The 11,052-nt window shown below is 34.6% G+C and overlaps 1 long non-coding RNA gene across 2 annotated transcripts; it reads left to right on the forward strand.

Annotated features, from left to right (window-relative positions):
• The first annotated feature begins 6,628 nt into the window (after window positions 1–6,628).
• On the forward strand, window positions 6,629–9,660 carry LOC132617796 (uncharacterized). 2 transcript variants are annotated; one of them, XR_009573835.1, is made up of 4 exons: window positions 6,629–6,777; window positions 8,099–8,159; window positions 8,388–8,878; window positions 8,957–9,660. It is a non-coding gene; the product is annotated as an uncharacterized LOC132617796 (long non-coding RNA). The 2 variants fall into 2 exon arrangements; XR_009573836.1 differs by having other exon boundaries at window positions 8,760–8,878; window positions 8,957–9,656.
• Window positions 9,661–11,052: the final 1,392 nt, after the last annotated feature.

Raw genomic sequence — 11,052 nt, forward strand, 5'->3', positions numbered from 1 at the left:
GAGTGTCAAAATACGTATCGAATTCCCTCGTAAACTAATCGTAGCTCTTGATATCTTGATATAGGATAAGTGTTATTGGGCAGCAAGTACAAGTATAATACGACTAAATGCTAAAGGTATGTAAAGCCTATTCTTTCTTTCTTTTGGCATGTCCTAGACGTAAGTATGAAATGGTATGAACCTTGGGGTAAATTCTATTCTCTAGTTCCATGCATGACTTATGATTCTATATTTCCTTAATGCTATTGTCACAAGCCTACTATATGATTGACTAATGAATGATGTATATAAGTTCCTACTCTTAAAGAATTGCACAAATAGAAGCATACTTGACTTTAAAAAAAAAAACTACATCATGGAAATTGATACATGTACATGAAAGCTGAAACGTTCCTTGCTATGGCTTGTAATGAGAGTTGAAAAGAATTGAATATGATTATTATCCTAATATTTTAGAGCTGGTAAGTTACTTATCTATTGAGTCTCAAAAGATGATTTGCATATATGTGGTTGCTTATTATTCTGCTCGTGCTTACCGCTATATCCTTCACTGAGTCCCGGGCCAGGACACGTTTTCATGCGCATGTTTACTACATTATTCACCGAGTCCCTCATTAAAGGGCCGAGACACGTTATATATATATATATATGATGATATGATAATGTGATGATATTATGATATGGAGATGGCGGCCAGGAGGGCATATATTCCTTATTACCGAGTCCCTCATTAAAGGGCCGGGACACGTACATGTTTATGTTTATGATTCTATGATTATAATTACCGAGTCCCTCATTAAAGGGCCGGGACACGATATATATGTTATATACAGAATGATTATGCAGTTTTGATTACAAAACTCTATAATGACATTGATATGAGAATTATATAGATGGAATATGTTCAAAGGCAAGTTTTATGAAAATTCTGGTTGTTGCATTGAGTCCTACATACCTTGTCTCAATATAAGTCTATTATTATGTTTCAAGCTTTACATGCTCAGTACATATTCCGTACTGACCCCCTTTCTTCGGGGGGCTGCGTTCATGCCCGCAGGTACAGACGCTCGTTTTGGAGATCCGCCGGCTTAGGATACCTATTCAGCTATTTTGGACTGCTCCTTTGTTCCGGAGCCTAGCTTGTGGTATAACTATAAGTGTTTATTCGGGTACGGCGGGGCCCTGTCCCGCCATATGATACGGTCATTACTCTTAGAGGTCTGTGGACATCGGTATGGGTCTGTTTGTAGTTGTTGATGCGTTTTACGTCTATGACTTATGTTTGGGGCGTACCCATTCGTAATGGCAGCCTTGTCGGCTTGCATATGTATGCATGTTTGTTATTTTGTATATCGTGGCAGCCTTGTCGGCTTGCGTAGGAATATATATATATATATATATATATATGTTGTTGTTTAAAAAGTGCAACTCCTCAGGAGACAGGTGCCTAAGACAAACAAAACTTGACAGCTTAAAAATAATGTCCTATTTTTTTTTATGTACAAATGAGTTCATGACATGCTAATTGCAAATGACTACAGTTAATAGATAATATGAGTGTCCAACTCGGGCACTAGTCACGGCCTACGGGGTTGGGTCGTGACAGATAGGAGGACTCATGCCATAAGAGTCATGCCTTAGAAAGAAGGGACTATCCTTACATACCTCTTTCGTTTAACAATTTCGTCGCTTGATTGTTCTCATTCATTGCTCACGCTTCTACCTTCAAGAGAATTCGCATTAACATTAGCTAATCGATTATATGAACGTGCTTACTAAAGCTAGAGAAAATTGGGCAGCATGTCCTTAGTTTATACAACTTTACCCATATTGTATATCAACTCCCAAACATCTATAATGACATTCACAATATTATAACCAATAATCTTCATTCACTCTACCTTATCCACATTTCACAATTTCACTTCAATTCATCCATAATCATGGTCGTAGTATACTAGTACGTTTTCTCACATATAATGATTATCCCATGTCCTTAATATCATTTATAGCATGATCATAATCACAATATATCAAGAATCATGACTCATCCTAAGCTACTACTCAAAATCTCATTATTCTCATCTTTATAACCCATTTTCTATCTCCTTTCATAATCTAAGTCTTTCAACCTCTCAATATCTTAAACAACATGGAATGATCATAAACTTACCTTAGATAATGTAGGAATAAGCCTTGAGTGGAAATACTTTTCTTGATCCAAACCCTAGTTCCTTTCCATTGGAATTTCTTGGCTTGGATGAACTTTAGTGAGCTTTTTACACTTAACTCTCTTAGTGTGATGAAGTTGATCTTGAATCTCTCTTGAGTTCTTATGGAAGAAGTGTGTGGAACCCTCTAGAAGCCTTGAGAGAGATGAAGAAGTGTGGGAAATGAAATTAGTGAAGTGGGATCACATTTATATAATTGAACTTAACTCAGCCCATCGGGACTTCCACGGACACTTATACGGTCCGTATAACATTGCACGACTTGTATAAGTGGTCGTGGTCCACCACCAGGCAAACATCATCTCTGCTGGGTGTTATACAGACCCTTATACGGACCGTATAAGTCGGTCGTATAACCCCATTTCCCTGACATGATCTCCATCATTCCTTTGATCTCCAATCCTTATGGAACCTTCTTGACACTTGTTTAACACCTCGTTACTAATATAAGGGACATTATAGCTCTTCTCCAAAACATCATTAAGTTGTCATTAATTCGTTACTCATAAATCCTTTCCGATACATAACATATGCCTTGCCTTTCTTCGCAAACTTTCTTCTATTACCTCGAATGCCTTCGAAATCTCAATTAGGATCATCCAATGCTATTTCTTACTTATTGAAACATCATATACTTCGTGCCCCTCGTTAGTCTACCACTGTGCATCAACGAAATTTTTTTCGAGGTGTAACAGTCATATTACTTAATAGAAAAATACTTGTTTAATCATGAGTGCGGAAATAACATGCATGAGCAAAAATGGCTAACCGACTCTGAAAGTCTAACATGACACTTGTCTAGTCTATGAAACCTCTAATATGAGTCTGAATATGAAAACATACTTGCTGGGACAAGGCCCCCAGCATACCTTTAGATGCAAAACTAAATAAGGAAAGACAATGTCTAAACCCCGGATGAGATGTGGCTCACCAATAAGATGGTATGTGTAGATCCTAATGAGCAGAGGCGTCGTCCTATAAATCAGTACCTGCATCATGAAATGCAGGCCCCCAAGGAAATAAAAGGGGACGTCAGTACTTTGAATGTACTGGTAAGTAAACACATGAGAGAATTAAGCAGGCACATAATATATAGACATGAAATTGAAACTAAACATGAATGCTGAAACTGAATATTGAAACTGAACATGAACATGAGTACTGTAAGCATGAAATAATCTGTAACTGAGCTGAAAACATGATAATAATTGTAATACCGACATGAACCACCACGGGGAGAAACATGGAGTCTGATCTCGGCCCGATCAGCTAAGCCATCTTGTACCTTTCCAGGGTACAAGACATGAACATGACATGAATGGATCCAAAATCCCTCAATGGGAAAACATGAAGGAATCGTCCTAACTAGGTGGAGCGATCGTTATCCTACGTTGGCATATGTAGTTTCAGGCTATCTGAGCCTTCTCGGTATTAATACAACTCCCGAACATGAAAGACAACTGAAGATATGATTTTCTGATTGTTAACATGAACATGGATACATGAAGACATGACAATAAATACATACATATATATATATATATATATATATATATATATATATATATATATATATATATATATATACAAGCTTTTCATGGAAATAAGCACAATATCTCATATCTTATGTCATAGAACCCATGGGATACAAGTCATGGGTTTTCATAGATTACGGACTGAGTCTTAATCACCAAAACAGTAAATTAAGACAAATTAAATAGGATTGCAACTGACAATATAATATTTAAATCATGGTTCAAGTGTCTAGGGTTTATCATGAATATACCTAGAATCCTAAAACCTAGGGTGTAATCATGGAAACTGAAACATGGGGAAGAACAAGGATGTTTCTACATGTGGATAGCGTCTACATACCTTAATCGCTCCAAAACTTGAAGAAATGTCTGAATCTTTGAAGAAGAATTCCAAAAGCTTTGAATTTGAAAACCTTGAGAGGATTTTCACTGATTTTCATAGCTACCGTTCGTGGCTCAAAGGGTACTGCTCCGGACCTCCAAATCCAATATTCACCGTTCATATTTTAAACTTATGTGTTATGAACACTCAATTAAAATTTAGGCTTGATCCAACGGGTATATTATTGGAAAACACCAAATTAATATGGTTGGTCGGAATGAAACTCAACAGAAAAATACTAGAGTTTTCTCCAACTTTTTACAACTCTTGATTTTTATAGGGTAACGGGATGGATGGATTTATTCTAGTCTTTATAAATGATAAATCTTGTAGAATACAAAGGTTCTTGATTAAAATATTTACCTTGGAGGAAACCTTACGAAACTAGATTGTCAAACCAAATTCTTGAAGGTTTCTTGATTTTTCTTGATTGTAAGAATGAGTTTCTTGAAAGATTGAAGTGTCTAGGTTCTTTAGGGATGGAGGTAGAGAGAAAAATAATAGTCTCTTAGGGTTTATAATAGTGTTATGGACGTTTTTGCTTCATAAAATAATAAAATAGGGAGTCCTAATTCGAGTTCGAAAAGTCTAAAAATCGTTACCCAAAATCTGAAAATTCTGCTCTAACTAGCGTTAGTAAAATAGGCATAACCCTTAGCACAGAGCTCTGTTTGAGTTCCATAAGATACCATTGGAAAGATATTCCAAAAGGCTACAACTTTCATGTTTTAAGTTTTCTCAAATTATCAACTAATCAAGGAGTTACGGGTGCCCGAAGTAGGCTGGTCAACCACTTTCATAATACGTACAAACTTTCAAATTTTTCGCTAAAACTCTAATGTTACGAGTCTAACATGAATTCTAAGATACGAGGTGTTACAGTTAAGACTTAGAAGATCCTACTATTGAGTACCAAAACTAAAGAAGATCTTCAACAAAGTTTTACTACAATGGATCAATGTTAGTATCACTGTCTAATGATTTACTTGTGATCCTGTATGGATTGAATAATGTTTTTTCTAACAACAATACCTTTTCCTCTTGTTCTTCCTGTTTTAATTCATTGAAACTGGTAAGTTTTGCTATATATCATATGTAGCAAAACAGTACTTAGCTTCCTGTTTTAATTTTGTTCCCTTTCTTACTTGCCTACCTATTCATTTTTTCCCTAAAATACCTGTTATCCTTTGATTTCTTGCTCTCTAACTTCCAAACAATTTAAGTAGGTAACTAAAGAGACCCAATGACATAATAAAGGTAGGTTAGAAAAAAGATTCAAACGGATTGAAAATTCTTTTTGACTGAATTGTTTCTTAACGTATAAGCAAAACAATTATATAATCTAAAAATATATTTACGATTACAATACACATGCATTGAAAATGGACCCAAGAAAAAAGTCTTTGATAGCTCCCCACAATCAGCAATTATACACTAATATAAATAATTTTTTTTGAATATATCACTTCATTAGTAAAACCTTTGAATTTATCATTAGTAAATGAATACTCGTTGCAAACATTAACTTCACTTTTTGTTCTATTATTTAAAATACAATAAAGTTTTTTTGCCACACTATTTTGGACACAATGGCCCAAATAGGGTAAATTTCTATGCCTATTTAGGTCAAATTTAATAATTTATGCTTACTTAATGTCATTTCTATCTTTTCTTCTCAAAGTTTATCTTAATTTAAAATTGTATAATAGAAGTTATGGTAATTTTTACATAAATAAATTTGGATCAAATTGGAGTGGCAATTTAGCAACTCTCTTTAAAAAAAAAAATATATATATATATATATCTTAAAAATAAAACTTTTGGAGTGTCAGAAAGAAACCCACCTTACGTTGATAGTACTTCAAAATAATTGTCCATAAAATTCTTCGTTGACCCATTACTGAAGCAAAATTCTTACAACTTTTTTTGTTTCATGCAAAACTTGACTAACGTTTTTTTTCATCATGGTAGTTAAGCAGAAGGTGAAAAAGGTGAAAGAAAAAACTGAAACAACAATCACGAGATCATTAAGATTTCTCTTGCTTCCAATCATTCAAAACTCAAAATTTTAATTCAAATATAATTCTCACTAAGTAGTCCAAAACAGCTAAGCTATTGACATTCACTACTAAAAAAACAGGGTTTTTCGACCAAATAATTTCGACCTCACTTTTTGGTCGAAAAAAAATCGACCACATGAAGTCAAAATTTTCATAATTTAATTTTTTTTTTTTGGATTTCGACCTCACGCGGTGGAAATTTAAACGGGAAATAAAATTTCGACCGCATGAGGTCAAAACTTATTTTTGTACAAATAATAAATAAATAAAAACATTTTCAAAAAATTAAATTATATAAATAAAACAATTAATTAAAAAAAAACATATTTCGACTGCATGCGGTCGAAATAATAAAGTTCAAAAGTTTAATATACTCCCCCAGCATCAATCGTGCAATTCTCAACCCAAAATATACCTAAACCTAATTTTATACCAAAACTCCCACCCCCAACACACCCCTACCCCGCCGCCGATGCCCCATCCCCACCACACCCCTCCCCGGCGCCGACGCCCCATCCCCACCACTGCCTGTCCTTCGTCGCCGCCCTTGCTGTCCGCCGCCATTAAAGGTAAGTAATTTTTTTGCCATTTTTTTTTTCAATCTCATTTCTATCATTATTAGTTACATTACTTTGTAATTGTAGTTTAATTAGTAGATTACTTATATTTATTGTTAAAGATTGCATTTGTAGCTATTTGTTAAAATTTTACTAAGTGTAAATTGAAATTGAAATTGAATGTTGTTGAAATATATTTACTGTTTTCATTGCCTTCACTCTTTTATCAATAATACCTCTAATTGAGGCATGAACATCCCTTTCAATTTCCTTCATTCTTTTGTTCCTCTTTATTGGCAAAAACCTATGAAATAGTCCAATAAATAAGAAATTTGAAAGTGAAAGAGACATCCATTCTGTCGCGGTAGCTCTCTGTTCCTGTGACTGTGTAGTACTTCTTTGACGGTGTTCCTATAATATGCAGGACAGAAGGAGTTAGTATGTAGCCAATATATCAAGTATACTTATGGTTCAAGTTTTTGAACAAATGAGTAAACCAAATCTAAAGTTGTTACTTGTCCTAATTTTCCAGTTGACATACAAGCTTCTTATTTATAATAATAGGAGCACTATACCCTAATCTTTGTAGCTTTACTACAAATACTGAAGGCCAACCAAAATATGCAAAGAAAAAGCAGTAGTATTTATAGCAGATAATTTATGTGCTAGGCAGAAACTGAAGATTTTATCAAAAACAAAGTGGGGTTTATCAAAATCATGTGGCTTGAGTAGTTTAATTGTTAGTTGCATGGATCTGTTTGGTTTATATGTTAGTCCACTATTGGCTTAATTAGCAATTATGTGATTTGTTTGTTTAAGCAATTAGTTAAATCACACTTTGCTTAGCCTAAATCAACAGTTAACTACTTGTTAGGATGTTAGTAGCTAGGCTAATGAGTTTTCAACTCTTTTCTAGCTTCAATTTGATTAGTATAGTGGTTGGATACTATTACAGTTAGCTTCTACGGACTAGACTACATATTTTAAGAGTTGATCACTCATAAACATATAAAGTAGATCAGTGGTTCAATGATGGTTCCAGACTTACCTTAGTTATAATTAGTCAAGTTTCCTTTAATCACCCAGGTGGACCTGCAATTATGCCTCGTCATACCTTATTCTGGCATAGCTTTATTTCCAGTACATTAGATCTCACGTGCTTGACAACTCTGTTTTGAATTCACTAGTGCATAAGGATAAAAGTTCCAGATATGAAACAAATATCAAATTAATCTTCAATGACAATATCAGTTTCTTCACTCAATGTTAATATACCATACCTTATGTTATCTTTTCATCTGCATTGACTTCATAAACAGCTTTTCATTTTCAGGCTTAAAAGCAACCTCTGCTCTGAAAGCAACTTCAGCTATCTGGAATCAGCACATTCATAAGTAAGAATAGAAATATGAGTTTGACTTATTAGCTGTAGCACAGGTTATGGTGTACGTTGAAGCCACAAAATTTAAAACAAGATGTCTGAATCCAGGAGCCTGAAATGAGGACACTGAAAGTTTAACTAACCCTGAAAATGATATAAATGTTTGGCTACTAGCAGTAGAAAGGTTCAACTTCAACAAACCTCTAAGGCTGACTACTTTTTTTTTTTTTTTTTTTGGCAGTAGCAACTGAAATTCCATATTGCAGAAGCATTTTTTTTTTTTTTTTGCAGAAGCATATTCAGGTTTTTGTAACAGCTTTTGGTTCATGTTTTTAGACTGCATATTCAGAAATGTGTTAAAGGCGAAAGCTGTTATAATTTAACTAATACAGAGTTGTTGATTATTTTCCATCGTTCATGTTGATTGTAGCACAATACTGCCTGCTAATACAGAGTTGTTGATTATGGAGAAAAGAGTGAAATAGGTTGTGACTACTGCTGCTAATACAGTGTTGTTGGATTTCTTGACATATAGTAATATCTCCCATATTTCATTTTTTACTTGTGGCTCGTTTGGATATGAAATTAGTTGTTAATCTTGATTTGTTTGCAGACGCTCGAGAGGGGTCAGGAAGTACCTCAAGATGAAGTCTTCAAGATTACTCACACGAGGAGTCGAAGAACGCTGATGGTACAGACCAATGGATTGAGCCAAGGTCTTAGTAAACCTATGTAAGTCAATAACTAACAATGATAACTACTTTTGTTTTAACTAAATTTACCTACTAACATTGTATCCTTCAACTTCAGACCGAGTATCAACAACACAAGTTGGAATATTATGACAGTCAGCCAGCCGAGACGTCAATGACCAACGAGGTAATTGATCAGTAGTGGATGGAGAAGGTTGCTCCCCCGACAAGGTACGAGACAGTTTATGGGATCCCTAATCGAGCCTGTCGTCAATTCCCGTCGTTCCTTCAAGGTGTAGGTGCTACTTCTGAGGGGGCAGTGGATCCTAAGGAGTACCAAGAAATGAAGCAGAAAGTTACTCAACTAACACGTACACTTAGTGCCACGGAGGCAAGGATGTTGGTTATGCAGGCCCAAATAGACAGCTTACTCAATTCGGGGGCCTTTCCGATTCCCCCGTGTCCCGGGGATGCTCGTAGGTCACAGCCCAGTAGACGACGTAGGTCACAGGCCAACGTAGTTCATGGTCTTGTTGATGAGGATAGTGGGGAGGATTCGGATCATGTCTCTAACACCCAACGTTGACTTTTTTGATTCGTATACTTTTGGACTCTAATATTACTATGTTTTCTTGGATATGTATATGATATTTGATTGTAGTTTTAATTCGAATCAGATATACTTTTGAAGGTGAATCTGATTGTAGAAAGTAGTTTATGGTTGTTTAACTTTATGGTGTTTTAAGTGTTTGAATGTAGTTTTAAGGATATTTAGAAGTACTTTGAATTTGATAGTGAATGTGTTGTAATGATGAATTGGATGTGTTGCAGAATAATGTTGATTTGGTTGAATTGGCAGGTAGGCTGCTGTAAAAGCAGTGAAATGCTGATATTTTTTCCCATATTTTCGACCACACGAGGTCGAAATTAAGCCGAGATATTGCTAAATTTCGACCTCACCAGGTCTAAAATGTACCTCCACATTAAAATTTCGACCACATGAAGTCGAAATTTAGCAACAATGTTGCTAGATTTCGACCACATGTGGTCGAAAAAATTAAATATTATTTTTAAAAAACCACATTTTTCGACCACACGAGGTCGAAAATATTATTTAATATTTAAATAAAAATTATTTTTTCCACCTCCTGCGGTCAAATTTTTTTAATAATATTTAAATAAAATATGCAGTTTTCGACCACACAAGGTCGAAAACTATATTTTCGTAATGTCAGTAGAATTTTTTTTTTCGACCTCGTATGGTCGAAAAATTTCGACCACATGAGGTCGAAAAAAATTTCACCCTATCAATTAGCGACTTGTCCTTGAGGTCGAAAAAAGGGCTTTTTCGACCTCATGCAGTCGAAAAGTTTGGTCGAAAAACCTTGTTTTTTTAGTAGTGATTACCGATAATGTGTTCAATCTCAAAGGAGAAGATTGATAACGTCCAAATTCACTCGTCAAAGAGAAAGTGTACACGGTCGTCGCAATATAATTTACCCAACTATGAGTCGGGGTTGAATCCACAGGGAACAATATAAATACGATTTAAACAAGTAAGGAATTATCACTTTCTACGCTAAGCCAAACACTTGATAATAGTTGATTTTGAGAAAATTATAACCAATGCGAAAATATAAACTAATCTAGAAAGCGAGTAAAATGATCAATGGCCACAAGCATGGATACACGGGAAATTACTCTCAAGTAATGATCTAATGTATTTTACGATTTTACAACTAAGAGGGAGTTGTAGTTAATAGATAATGGTTTTTAAAATCTCATCAAAAGTCTCTCGATCAAATTGATAAATGTCATTACTAAGCTTTCTCAAGCCTTAGGGGGCGTTTGAAACCATGCAATTTGGATATTTTAAGGAGTATTTTCTCTTATAGACATAAAAACCCACAAGTTATGAAAACTATCAAAACATTTTCAATTCTTATACAATCTTAACAAATGAGAAAGTCATAGTTCATCACAAAATTAATACGCTAATTCATAACAACCGGCTCAAAATTAATACTAGAAGACCTTTCTAAAAGTACAACATCAATTGGATGGTTGGTGGACATAAATAAAATTGGTAGACATATATAAATTAAAAGGTTGGTAGACATAAATAAAATTTGGTGGAAGTTAATGAGATTGGTAAATGATTGATGGGGGTCATTGTTAAAAATATCTACCAACTTATGGGTTAAATTTTATATT

Source organism: Lycium barbarum, chromosome 11 (genome assembly GCF_019175385.1).
Source record: "Lycium barbarum isolate Lr01 chromosome 11, ASM1917538v2, whole genome shotgun sequence".
NCBI lineage: Eukaryota > Viridiplantae > Streptophyta > Magnoliopsida > Solanales > Solanaceae > Lycium > Lycium barbarum.